General features: G+C 39.1%; 1 non-coding gene across 1 annotated transcript; it reads right to left on the reverse strand.

Moving 5' to 3' along the window:
* Positions 1-1,815: 1,815 nt before the first annotated feature.
* On the reverse strand, positions 1,816-1,906 carry Trnas-gcu (transfer RNA serine (anticodon GCU)). Its single transcript has one exon. It is a non-coding gene; the product is annotated as a tRNA-Ser (tRNA).
* Between the last annotated feature and the right edge of the window lie 10,467 nt (positions 1,907-12,373).

Consider the following 12,373-nt stretch of genomic DNA (forward strand, 5'->3'; position numbering starts at 1 on the left):
GGGCGAGATTAAATCCGGGTAATCCAAGACCATTTTTTTACCGCCCGGAGTTTCACTATGTGATCGTCTATGATCGCGCTAATAATGAACTGGCCGTCTTTAATAAGTCAGGTGCCAAGAAAGAGCGCGCCATGTATTTAGATTTGTTCAGCCAGCATCTCTTCGGTCAGGCTGAATATTTCCCGGGCGCAGAAAAATATACATTGCAGCCACTCATCGATAATGGCGTTGATGCTTTGGCCTGTGCCGATATTGATGGGCTGGAAGATATTAAATTAGTCGAAATTCAATACCAGTTTCTGGGTCCTTATAATGACAGCAGATGTTACGCTCAAGCGATGTGTTTGCGTCGTTAGCCTCAAGAGATCGCGAATTTCCAAATTTTGGCAGATTGGTGTCCGCCAGTTTTTCGGTGAAGTTTGAAAACGCCAAGCGCCCACGCATGGTCAAGGCGCGAGCACCGAACGTGGACATTTTGACTCTAAGGAAGATTCTTACCTGCTTGAAACATGGCTGCGAAAGCGTGGCTTTGTGAATGAGCAGCAAGAGAAAAGCGATAGCACGCAACCCGTAACAGCCATGACACCGTATCAATCGCCCCCATGGCGTAAACTGACAGATCTTTCTGTTGGCAAGGGCGCAAAAGATGAATGGCAGGACTTTCCTCCGGAAGAGTTCCTCTCAATCACCAATGAGCAAGCAACATCCATTCCCTGTAATGGCCGAGCCGGATGCCACATGAGGGCAGCAAGCAGTGAATCGTCGCGCGCTCAAAAAATCAGAACTTGCACTGCATTGCATTGATCACAAAAAGTTGGCTACCAAGGTTGCTGCCGCCATTGGTTTACTGGACAACATGAAAAGGTCACAGGCCCATACACCATACAGTCCTTTGGAAATCTGGTGTGCTGAATCCGCAAGCCGAGCATAGCTTTCCTGCCTATTGCTTTTTAGGCCAGACACCATCGCAGCTGGATAAAATCATCAATCAGCTTGTATGGGCGAGCAGACGTTTCTGTTGATTGCCGCAAGCAGCAGCCCCAAATCCAAGCTCATCGGCATAATAGATGACGTCCTTGCCGTTGATGCTGCAGCCAAGGTCACAGCGAAGGAGAGTGCTCAAACCATCGTCTCCAATTGGCTTGAAACGGTGTTGCCAAAATCTTCCAAGCCGTGGATCGTAATATCAATCCCCGACACCAGCAGGCGCAACATGGGAGCAGCTTGTATTCGAATGCACCAAAGATGTTGTTGGTCTCATGCGGACGAATTCAAGAACGGCTGGTGAGCACTTGAAGATGAAGAACCAGAGAATTCCAGCAAGCCGACGCTGCAATGGACATTGTTACATTCTCTCGCCACAACAGGTGGCAGCATCTCATGGCAAGATCAGTACGCCACTGATCGCGTTAAAAAGCAGAAGCAGGAATTAGCAAATAAGCTCGAACAAACCTTTGGCCTTTCGGAAGGCCCGGTCCCCCTTGGAGTGAGAGGTATAAAGCATACAAAATAAAGTTTGTCGTTAAAGCCGCCGATAATGTGCTACGCCAACTCACTGGTTGGCAATGAGAGGTATAGACTGGTGCGAACTGGTCAATTGCCAAGCCATTGATTTCACATGACTAAAAGCTCCGTACTTCGCTTTTTCCAAGTACGGTGTTTTTCAGGAAAGGGGCGTATATAGGAGAAAAATTAGAGAAGAACGGACTGTTTTTATAGAGAGGAAGTCAATTGCAAACAGTAAAAAGCCGGCAAACGCTGGGCTTTTGAGGCTATGCCATCTCGGGCATATGGAAGTTTGTCAGTAGTCAATGGCGGAAGGAGAGGGATTCGAACCCTCGATGCAACTTACTAGTCACATAACGGTTTAGCAAACCGCCGCCTTAAGCCACTCGGCCATCCCTCCAAACATACAAGCACACATTATACAGAAAATTTAGATAAAATCTACTGCTCTTTGCCAGATTCTACTGCTAGATTATCCAATTGTGCTGCCTCAATCTTGCTTTATGGGTTTGCAATTCTGAAAGCATGGATGCATTGATTGAGATGGAGTATTTTACTGTATGCTCGGACTACCCTTTGCATCCCCGTACGCTAACTTTGGTCGCATCACATACAACGGAGTCATACGTTTTATACCCCCCCCTCTCTGATATCAAATAGAGCAGAATAATGCTTACGCCTAGCTAGTGTAATAAGCCTGCATCACTCTTTTATCTTCCTTGCTTACAGCCTTGCGAAATTGAATTTGACTTGCAGTGGTTCATCTGAAGCACGATTTAATTCAATAGCATATCATTATATTCCCTTCATATATACTACGACATGAACGATCGCAGTGCGTTAAATAGTAGTAATAATAGCCTCATCATCCTCAAATAGCCCCAGAACTACATGATTATAGGAGTGGATCATCATGTTAATGCCTCATTCCTCTCAACATTTAATCTGTAATTTTTGCGATAAGCTTTTTATACTTGTTGAGCTGTTTCTAACATCCCTTTGTCCTGCTATTATATTTTTTTGTAAGAATTCTAATATATCACTCTTATTAAGGCAGGGATAGCTTATTTTGAGATCATTATCTATTGCCACATCTCTGTTATCTCCTCGACTATGTTATCAATCACAACACTACACATCATCAGCACGAAGATCAGCTAGCTTTGAGATGTCCTCCTGAAGACAGTAATATCTCTTTTTATACTCCTGTGTATAAAAAGCCTCTCTCTCTTTATCATATTCTAGTATCTTCGTAATTGGAGTCTTCAGAGCTTATACATTCATCTTCGTGTATTGATAATTCTGATCATTTAGAGGGCCTTTCAGATAATTATACGCAACAAGCTTGCATATTATGATCTAAGCTTGTCCTGTGTAACCTCTAAGCCTAATCTTCGGTAGCTTGTTGATCTCTTTATAGTCGCTCTTCCTTTTCCAAGATCACATTTTACTGCTCTGCTAATATTTTGTAAAACGCTGTATTGTCTCTCATTAATAATAGGTGTTAGCTCCTCCTGAGAAACGTTTTTTGACTTTTCCTCCTTATTCACGATTATTAACTGGTTATCAGAATAGCCCCACTAGCATCATTATTGCTGTTGATGCTAATTTCTTTGCTATATTTCATGGACTGTATTGAATCCATCCTCTACGGCAACCACTGCTTCTATCTTACTTGCCCATATACTACACCTAGTTTAGTTAAACTAGATCAACTTTGCTAATATAATTCATATTCTTGTCAAACTTTCTTATCTCAGATGACACTAAAATGCATTCTCTTGTGACTTAATGCAATAAGTAGCTTTTTAAGCTACAATTCTCTTTGTTAGTAGTTGAATTGCAAATTGACAAAAAAAATTGTAGACCTCTTAATACGATATCCTTACAGTTAAATCAATTAAGAATTCTTAATTGATTTAACCTATTCAAGAAATACACTATTTTATCTGCCGCTCTTTCCTTCCTGAGATCACTGCGTAAAACTAATCAGACTGTAGACCACGTTCATGCCCCGTTGCGCTCTCCGCTTGGGGTTTGTCTAGAGTATCTCCTGGAACTGAGTTGGCTCTGCTTGTCTCATAGTAAGCCTCCTCGTAATACCTTTCTGCAGGTGATTCATCATCTCCACTTAGAAGTGACTCCTGATCTTCCAGGTCTATATCACCTAGAAGTGGCTCCTGATCTTCCAGGTTTATATTACTCCCCTGGTCTTCTGCCTTACCTATTGCCTGATGCACTAACTCCCGCAAATTATCATATACCTTTCCCCCTGCGGTTTTTATTTTTGTAGGAATTGTTTTTGCGTTGTCATATACATTTTCCCCTGCGGTTTTTACTGTTGTAGGAATTGCTTTTAGGTTCTCCTGTATAGTATTCAACAGATCTCGATTACCCTCTTCCTTTGCGTTATTATCATAAATTGACTTTATAAGAAATGCAAATGCTAGTATGCCAACGCCAGTTGCCGCTCCTGCTCCTATTGCTGTCATAATGAAAGAATTTATTATTCGCTGATCACTCTCTGGGAGCTCAGAAAGACTTTCAAAAGCTTGAATATTCTCAGAATCCAAATCACCTAAGTCAACTTCTTTTACTTCTGGAGGTATTTGTTGTACGCCGCCTCTTGACTCACCTGTAACAATATTTGCAAAACCTTCTGGTCCTGTAACAATATTTGCAGAACCTTCTCTTCCTGTAAATGTAGTACTCATATCCACCTCATTAATTAATCATAACTTTAGTATACCACTGAAATATTAAAATATTATCAGTTTCGTCATCTAATACACAGTTAAACTAAGTTTTATGCTCTTGTGATATAATGCAACAAGCAGCTTCTTAATCTGTAATTCTCTTTTGTTACTAATTATATTGCAAATTAACATAAGAATAGTAAGCTTTTCTTCATATGATACCCTTATAGTTGAGTCAATTAATAATTCTTAATTGAATTTAACCTATTCAAGCAATATACTCTTTATATAGTATCTTTCGTTATTCTTTCCCTTCTATAGGATCCTACTTAGAGCTATTTACCGCACGTCTTAGAGTCGCTTTTTACTTGACTCTGCACATTTATCTTCTCCATACTATTTAATGGCTCTCGGCTATCATCACTACCCAAGGATGCGGTGGACACTAACGGAACATGTGTACCTGCTGCAAAACACTCATCATCTTGCTCTCGACCTTGAGGCATAGCAGAGGAAGTGCTAGCACCAGCAGCATTTTCATCTTCTCCATCCTCACTTGACTCGTCACATTTTGAGTGTTGCTTATTTTGCTTCGATATCTTGTTGCTCAATGCTTTGATGACGGGATAGTTAGATACACCGATAGCTAACTGTTCTATGGGAGTGAGGTGTACGGGATCAGCATCATCTATACCACCTACATCGTTTGGTGCCAGGATCTTGTTGCTCAATACTTTGTATACACTGGTAGCTAACCGTTCTATGATAGTGAGGTCTACAGCATCAGCATCATCTACATCGCTGTTTAAGCTGGGCTCCAAATTGACGTGCGTCGTAGATGGAGTAGTTGATCCTAGTCCATTCTCCTCTCCATCATTCACATTATCATGTTGCCCCCTTAGGGGTACATCAGAATGATTATCTTCATAATTCGCTTCTGCATTCTCCTGGTTTGATGCTGATCCATGATTCTGATCTCCGCCTGCTACAACATTACTCTCTGCATCATTCCCATCATCAAGCCGACCTGGGGTTACCACATCAGCCTGCTCTTCATTATTCGCTAAAGGCGCCTGGTTTGGTCCTGATCCGTTCTCCTCTACAGGGTTGTTCGGATCTTTGTCCCATAGCTGGCCCAGCTGGGCATATGCTTCTTCCAGACCTTTTGTCACGCTTTTAGGAGCTTCTTTTATGTTTTTCCCTAAAATATCAGAAAACGATCGCTTATCATTAGACTCTCTATTCTTATACTCCATATATGATTTTGCAACTAAACTAATCGTTAATAAGAGAATAGACACTCCCCCTACTAACGCTATTGCCCTAATGAATGTATTTAGTATGTCCTGATCAGCTTCTGGTAAATCAGGCAAGATGCCCTTAATGCCTAGTTCTGGCTGATCAGCCTCTAGTAAATCAGGCAGGGTATACTCTGGTGGTTTCTTTACTGCGCTTGCTTTACTTGCTGTGCTTGTTATCATCTGATTTGCTAGACCTTCTCGTCCCGTTCCTATCTCATATCCTGTCATAACATCTTTCCTTTAGATCTTTTATAACCACTATTATACCAATAACCCCCTAAAATAGGGTAAAAATCTTCGCAATTATAACAAACTTATTCTACAGATCTTCCCAGAGCAAGATATTTGGCTCTCGGCTGTCTAGCTATTATTAAGGAATGACAAATAGTCATAGCAGGAATCGTGATATTATTTAAATATCGGTTGCTATACTCATATATATTGCCACGCAAGGATAAAATCCCTTTGTCGAGTCTTAATGCAGAAGCAGATATCCCTCCCATGAGAACTATAAGTTTTGGTTGTATAAGAAGAATATGTTCTTTAAAAAATGGCAAACAAATTTCTATCTCATCTTGTCTTAGATTTCTATTCAATTAGATCTTCATCAGAAAACACTGTATTATTGGCAATATCTTTGAAAGTACACCTATTACAAAATGAGATACCTAGATGTTTTTTTTCTATACAAGTATTCACAGGAAGGAAACACTTTTATCTTGATGAAATTGAAACAGATCCTCTGTTCTCTGTATGAGTTGTCTCAACTTTTTTTTATGCTAAATCTACATGCTTAATAACATCGCTGTAATTGCTCATACAAATCAATTGCCATACTAGCATAATTTATTACTAAAACGATATCATCTAAATTATTCCATATAATCATTACTTCATTTTACACTTAAGTAGTTGCTATTCTTATCACCATCTATAGTGCACGCAGATAATATCCCGTCCTTGGGGCAATCGGATCTTTGGAGCACCTTGTTTAGGTGTAGTCCAGTAAACTTCTTGAGGTCATAAAGTATAAACACAACAGAGGCTACTGAGCATAGTATACATGCCCATAGATACTCCAATTGAATTTGAGAGATAGGCTTCGTATCAGATGCAACTAAAGCATCCGCTTGCTTTACAAGAAATTTAGAGTCTCGCCTGATCTGTCTTGCTTTTTTTATGTCTTTGTGATTAGAAACTTTGTTTTTTTCTTGTATATCCTGTAAAACTTCTCCCCCGTAATGTTCCTCTTCATGTGCATCATGTGCATCTTGTTCATCATGTTCTTCTTCATTTGAATCCAGCTCTCTTTCTCTCTGCTTCGCCATAAAAAATACAAAAACAACTTGCCTATGATCGTATTGTAGTGCATTTGTGTTAAATATAAGTATCATATCCTTGAATTTAAAAGTACTCTTGATAGTAGCATTCTGATATGAGGAAAATAACACAGTGACAATAAAGAATATTGCAATATAAACATAAAATGCACACTAAACTTAATTTCTGTACCAGATACATTGATGATTCCTTAATTAATTAACAGCAATCCTTGTTGCACCTGACTGCAATAAGGGAAAGAGAGATGCAATGACAAGAAATATTATAAGATATACATAGAAATAGACTTAAATATTGCAATGCAAATGTTCTTCGATCTTCTGCAGATCTTCCCAGGCAAGACGTTTTTGCTTCGGCTGTCTCATTAAATACGATGGATGGAAAATAGGCATAGCAGGAATTGTGATATTATTTAAATATTGGTTGCTATACTCATATATATTGCCACGCAAGGATGAAATTCCTTTGTCGAGTCTTAACACAGCAGAAGCAGATATCCCTCCCACAAGAGCTATAAGTTTTGGTTGTATAAGAAAAATATGTTTTTCAAGAAATGGCAAACAAATTTCTATCTCATCTTGAGTAGGATTCCTATTCCCCGGAGGCCTCCAAAATACCACATTCGTTATATATAAATTACTTCTATCAAAACCTATAGATAAGAACATCTTATCTAAAAGCTTACCTGAAGCACCACAAAACGGTACTCCTGTAGCATCTTCTTGCGCCCCAGGACCCTCTCCTATCAGCATAAGATCAGACAATACGCTCCCATCAGCAAAAACTGTATTATTTGCAGTCTCTTTTAAACTACACCCATTGAAGTTGCAAACCACTTCTTTTAAACCTTCCAAAGTATTAGCCGCATCGGCAAGTTCCCTAGATGTTTTTTCTATACAAGTATTCATTGGAAAGAAAATACCATTATCTTCATAAAATTTCAACAGATCCTCATACATAAACTCAATACACCGATTTTAAAGCTTCTAATCCTACTAAGGTCCGATCACGAAGCCACATTAAAAATGCCCCACCTCCAGTAGAAATATGTGTAAAACCATTATTGGCATCTGAAGAAGATACAGTGTCGCCCCCTCCGATAACGCTCCAAAGATCCATCTTAGAAGATATAAACCGCATAATTGTATTTGTACCATTATCAAATGGAGGACATTCATGTACACCCAGTGTACCACACCATACTACTGTTTTACTCTTTCTCAAAATGTTCTTAATTTGCAATAAACTAGCAGGGCCTATATCAAAAATAGATTCATCCTTTGGAATAGCATCAACTGTGCATACATGTACTGTTGCAGAGTGACTATCACTAGCAGTTATCACATCTTGCGGTAAGATTAATCTTTCATCATCAAAGACTTTATCGAGATATACAGACTTACCTATGCTGTATCCACGCTTTAGTAGTATAGAATTTGCTAGCACACCTCCTATAATTATGTTGTCTACTGAATCTATCAATCCTTCTACGACACTCCCTTTTGTTCTTGCTTTACTTCCTGCAATGATTAAAGAGAAAGGTTTCTCGGGAATATCTAGGATTTTTTTGAGTATACTAATTTCATTTAAAAAACTCATTCCTATTGCGGAAGGTAACAACTTAGGCAGCCCTATTATAGATGCATGTTCCCTATGTGAAACTGAAAAAGCCTCATTGACATATACATCCCCCAGATTCGCAATATCACATGTAAACTTCTCATCATTCTTTTCTTCCCCCGGATGAAATCTCAAATTTTCTGCAACTAAGATTTCTGAACTTTGCATCTTACCTATATTCAAAGCAAGATCTTGTAAGGTAGAAAATGTTATACTAACATCGGGGATGTATTTAACTAAATGGGCAACAATAAATCTCAATGATAATTTACAATCTACACGTCCCCCAGGTTGTCCAAAATGTGATAGGAGCACTACCTTAGCACCAGAAGAAATACACTGCATAACTGTTGGAAGAGCAGATTTGATCCTAGTGTCATCAAGAATAATATTGTTTTCTACTGGGACATTCAGATCTACTCTTATAAGGACTACTTTCCCTTGTAATACAAACACATCTAAAGAATACACTACTGCTCCTTTGCTATAAATGCTCCATTATATTGTTTGCGATAAGCACTCTATGTCAAGCAGCATATTAAGTTAAATCAACTAGGGATACCTACCTAATTCATTTGTTCAATAAGCGTACTATCGTGCTCCTTGTTCCCTTTTTACAGTATGCTGCATCATTAATTAGGCAACACGAGCGAGGTAAGGGCGGGAAAGCCCATCCTCTGGAATTGAGTTGCACTCAATAACCCTGTCTCATAATTTGTATGACTTTGAAAAAACATACTTATTTCCTGCATAAGTCTCAGAAATGCTGCATCAAGAAAAAACATAAAGGACGCGCCATAACTCATTCCAGGTAGCCTTCTTTTCCTTAAGAAGGATGTCTCAGTAAACTCTAGAGGGAGACTCTTCTCCTGGATTTTGCGCTTCAGCTACTACTTCCGTACTGCTAGTGGTAAGATTAGTGCTGCAGTCGCGGATAATAGTATTTAGTATTAGTTAAACTCGGTTCAACTTTTTCTTTCAATGCACGGTATTCCTGAGTGAACAGTAATGCGCCCGCTCCTCAATGATGGATTCGGAGGAGTGCCCAGTCTCAAATTTATCATACCCTCAGATATGCCTTGCGTCTTCCCATGCACAAATGGTGGGGTAAATGACCTTCTTTTCTGATGCCAAGGCCGAATTGAACCTTGATCTTGAAAAAGAAGCATGCCGCAATATATGCCTTGTCCACCAATTTTTTAAGATAGCAGGATCAACATAAGAACACTCTTTTTGCTTATCTAAGAAGCAGCGCATAAAAAATCTTAAGCTGAATATAGTATGATGCAGGATCCTCTACCCTCACTTTCATTACTGGGCCAAATAGATGATGACTATCGATCAACATTCCTCTTTGATCCTCTAGTCTGTACAAAGGAGACTCTTCGATCACTATTCTCCCTTGATCGAACCGTCTCCGCAGAGGAGAGGTGACATCTTCAAATCATGCAACTTTATTAAACAACAAATTCAGTTTCTCTAATATAATAGACGCTTTTGTCCCTTCAATGCAAGCGCCACTCAGAGTATGTATTATAACTATGCAGCACCAGAAGACTACAAGCATTCTCACGCAAAGATCATAAGAGTTCAAAAAGCCTTTCATCTTGTAAGGAGATATTCGCATACTTCCTAAAATAGTTGAAGGGCTCATCTTTTTCCTTTAGTGTTGCAATATGTCTGAATACTTTCGTAACATCACATGGATTAGAATCTACACCTAGTATGCGGCTCAAAGACGGAGAGTTAGTAGACGATGCCAATCTGTCTTTCCGCTTTGCAACAGTATCCGAACTAGAAGCAATTGATTCTTGATCTTGTACATGATTAGATGAAGACAAATGAATTGTTCCCCATTACTCCCTTCAGCTTCTTTTTAGAGCGCTCGACATTTGCATTCCTTAGCGTTGTAAATAATCCTTATTAATATTAAAAGCATACATCTATATTGTATAAAGAAACTATCGTCAAGCTCTCTTTTTTATAAATACAATAACATATTATCAATATAGAGGGATACTGAATTTCATTGTCCGATATATCAATCACTCAGCCGTTGCAAGCTTGCTAAATCAATATCCCCTTATCATTATTAACATTAGAGGCGTCAAAAGTCTTCGTAAAAAGGAATGCTGTGGTTATATCATCGTGAGATTTCTCCCGATAGCACCGGGGAAAGATTACTTAGCGCTTGGACTTCTCCAAGGTTGGTTTAAGGGGAAGCTGAAGCCTGCTCATAAACCTCCCTCACGTAGGATTGAGGCGTATTGTGCTTTGAAGCGGTGTAAAAAAAAGTGGTGAGCACATCTTCTAGATGTCCCTTCATCTCCTCCACATCATCAAGAGAGAGGATCTTCTCTTCAACGACCGTCACAAGAAATAGAGTTCAGAAACTATTCCTATCAAAACTTTGCTCACATTATTATCTTGGCTTGCAAATAAAACGCCAATGTATTTCTTGAAAGAATCGCTAATTCTCTAATAATTTTGTTACACCAAGCTTTATCTCTCTCAGCTTCTGACTGTACAGATACTCTCATGAAATTGTCGTGAGACAGTGATGCAGTAGCGTCAAGTTTTCCAATTTGCGCGTCTCTGATTGTCAGCTCTCTTGACAAGATGTATTATTACCTCTTCGCAGAAATCTACGACTGTCTTAACAGGACCACGATAATCATACTCACTCTTAGAGGAGACCCTAGTTCTTCCCTCGGATCTTGCATCGGGATCTAGGCTTTCTCTCAGATTGCCTGAGGAGGTGTTAAGAATGATCCCTCTTAGGCTTTACCTCCTCCCTCTCTTACTTTAAAACTACTCCCAAGAGATTCGTCAACGATTCGTGACACACTAACCTTAGGACTTTGAGCGTCTACTTTAGTTTAGCATATGCATTCATTGCTTTCACGATCGAACACAGCAGTATAAAGAAAAATATCATGATGCATACTATCACAACAACACATATCTTTCCTGGTGCTATACTTCCGTCTATTGCCAGATAACTAAATACTCCACTAACAACTCATTGCTATTTATATTAACGCAGCGTGTATCAATAAATGACACTACTTCCTCCTTTTCAGTTGGATCCTACACCGCAGGTCATTTAATATTTTCATCACTATTCCCCATCGAGTGCACATAAATTGCCACTCTTATTGCAGTCATATTTCTCTACCTATATAATGCCTTCTATCTTAAGAACTATTGTAGCGCTAATTCATTAAAAATTATATAATCTTTATTTGCATTAATAAATATCATTAATGCATATTGTTACTAATATATAAATAAGCGATATATCAGATTAAACATTATACGACAATTTCTTGTATTAATCTCTTTGAGATATTCCTTCCAAATACTGGTATCTATCGCGGAATCGCCTTTTATTATTAGGAGGGTGAAGCCTCCTCCTCTTCTCCTATCCCATCCTGCACTTTTATCTCGTCTAAGGACTTAAAATCAGGTGTTGTATCTAATCTTGTAAGCATAGCCTCCACTAAAACTTCTCCTACTACTCCTGCAAAGCTAAACGCATACTCTTCTAGGCTTACATGCTTCTCTAGGGGTATAGAATCTGGCATATTTTCCATAATATCTTTGTATACTTCTTCGTGAGCCCTTCCTTCCTTCGTATCACGAACATACCTGTATAATGCTCGCGCTTTATTTTTGATATCCTCATACTTTTCCGATGTATAGGTATACATTCCTGCCTCACGACCTTCCCTTAAGAGGTGTAATACTTCATGAATCATGACCTTTGTAAGCAAATCTTCTTTGCCTTTGTACCTGGTGTCGACATACCTGCGACGGGGTCTGCAAGAAATTGCCAGAAAGGTCTTCTCTTCCATACTACGGACATAACTAATATCACAAGCGACATAAAGCAATCGACTATGCAAC

This window comes from Symsagittifera roscoffensis, unplaced genomic scaffold (assembly GCF_963678635.1).
Source record: "Symsagittifera roscoffensis unplaced genomic scaffold, txSymRosc1.1 SCAFFOLD_964, whole genome shotgun sequence".
Taxonomy (NCBI): Eukaryota; Metazoa; Xenacoelomorpha; order Acoela; family Convolutidae; genus Symsagittifera; species Symsagittifera roscoffensis.